The following is a 2584-nucleotide window of genomic DNA, read 5'->3' on the forward strand; positions in this document are numbered from 1 at the left end:
ATTATACCTTTTTTTATTATAACACAAAGAAAGTAGAAAGATTTTTTAAAATCCCACCACTTAAAAATGAATTTACGTAAACTTAGATGAGGATAAGAACTCCCAGAACCAGAAACCATGAGGAAAAAGAAAAAGTCTGAAATACAAACAAATGTAAAACAGCATCAAGATTATTGGGTAAATGTGTTGGATTAAATTGGTTGTATCTAACTCTTTGCTCACGGCCTTGAATGTTCCCTTAAAGAAATCCTTGGAAGTAGAATTACTGACACATAATTGATGTTCAAAAAATAGTTGTTAAAAGCATGAATGGACAGAAAAGAGTCTGTAAAAGTAACATTCATACAGAAGAAAATTCTGTAAAACTATGTCAGAGTTTACTATTTTTCTTTTCTTTTTTTTTTTTTTTTGCGGTACGCGGGCCTCTCACTGTTGTGGCCTCTCCCGTTGCGGAGCACAGGCTCCGGACGCGCAGGCTCAGCGGCCATGGCTCACGGGCCCAGCCGCTCTGGGTCATGTGGGATCTTCCCGGACCAGGGCACGAACCCGTGTCCCCTGCATCGGCAGGCGGACTCTCAACCGCTGCGCCACCAGGGAAGCCCCAGAGTTTACTTTTGAAGGGTGAACTAAAAGATGACTTTTATCTTCTTTTTCACTTGTCTGTTTTGTTTTTCCTTTTCAACAATGAATACATGTTACTTATCTAATAAAAACAGATTTTATAAGTAGGTGTATCCACGGTAATTGCAGCAAGGACCCGTCCTGGGTTTTTCCTGGAAAAGCTCATGCATGGTGAAAACAACTTGTCTAATTCTAAAAGAACAAGTTAGGGGCTTCCCTGGTGGTCCAGTGGGTAGGACTCCGTGCTCCCAATGCCGGGGGCCCGGGTTCAAGCCCCGGTAAGGGAACTAGATCCCTCTAGATCCTGCATGCCGCAACTAAAGATCCCACACATGGCAATGAAGATTCCACACGCGGCGACGAAGATCCCGTGTGCTGCAACTAAGACCTGGCGCAGCCAAATAAATAAATATTTTTTAAAAATAAATAAATAAAATAAAAGAACAAGTTAAAAGAGAGCTTGATTTCCAGCTAAATTCTCACACTGGATGAACCTCAACATGGTAGCCAGCCTCCCTCCACCCCCAGCATCCCTACCTTCTGGTTTTCTCACCCTTAGGTAGCTCCCCTTCCACATTGTGTGAGGGTTGGTCTATGAGACCAACAGGATATGACAGGAGAGATGGTATGTCACTTCTGAGATTAGGATATAAAAGACACTTCCATCTTGGTCATTCTCTCTCTTTTGGATCAGCTGGTCTGGGGAAAGCCAGCTTCCTTGTCGTGAGCAGCTCCGTGGAGAGGCCCATGTGGGAAGGAACTGAACCTCTTGCCAATGGCCATGTAGGTGCGCCATCTTGGAAGTGGCTTCCCCAGCCCCAGTCAAGCCTTCAGGCAATGCAGCTCCGGCTGAGATCCTGACTGAAACCACACAAGACCCCGTGATTCAGAACCACCTAGTTAGGCCACACCTGGATTCCAGACCCTCAGAAACTATGTGAGAGAATAACAGTTTGTTGTTTTCAGCTGCTACGTTTTGGGGTCATTTGATCTGCAGCAATGGGTAACCAACGTACCCTTGTAAACTGAGTTAGTAGCTCTCAGCACCAAGGAGAAGTAAGGAAAAGGGTAGGGGGACAAAGGGGGATGAGGACCCTGGACAGAGACACACTGCCGGGCCACAGCCTGTACCAAGCATCACAGCCAGATCCTCCCTGGGACCCCATGTAGGTGGATCCAGCCAAGTACACAGCCAGCAGTGGATACTGAGGGCCTGGTCGGGCAGAGAAGCATGGCCTGGCACAGAAAGGAGAGGTCCTGCTTCTCCACCTCCCACGGGGACACCCTTGGAGCCGGCTTGAGGGGCTGCCAGGAGGAAGGGAAGGGAGCGTTAATAAACAAAGCTGTCTTAGGCTTCCCAAGCCCAGGACAGGGGCTCTCAACCGAAATGTGATACAAAATAGCAACATCTGAATGTGATGGAATGTTTCCTTGAAATGAAACTATTTTAAACTGGAAGCGGCTGGGCAGAATTGATATTTATAAGATTGGGCTAACTTCAGTTTTTCCACTGGTGAGCGTGAATAGGGTTTCTTGAGAAAAAAGGAAGTAAGTTATAAAAATAAAGCCAACCTCACTGGTGCATGGCTAAGTGGGGGCAGTTCAATCAGAGCAGTTCAAGAAATGAACAATGAGACCTGAGGTGTGTACACTGCTTCCTCTTGAGCGTTAAGCTGGTCAAGTGCCCCACGCAGATGCGTGGCGAACTTTCAAGACCTTCCACCATTATCAATGAAGATATTTTAAAATTGTTGAGAATCTCCTGCCCTTATATTGATAGATACTATTCCTTCTTAGACCAGCTGCCCAATAGAACTTTCTGAGATGATGGACAGCCACTAACCACACGTGCCTATCAAGCCCTTGAAAGGTGGCCAGTGCAACTGAGGGATGGACTTTCAAATTTTATTTTTTATTTATTTATTTATTTTTTTTTGCAGTACGCGGGCCTCTCACTGTGTGG

Source organism: Grampus griseus (genome assembly GCF_964374135.1).
Source record: "Grampus griseus genome assembly, chromosome: 20".
NCBI classification, from domain to species: Eukaryota; Metazoa; Chordata; class Mammalia; order Artiodactyla; family Delphinidae; genus Grampus; species Grampus griseus.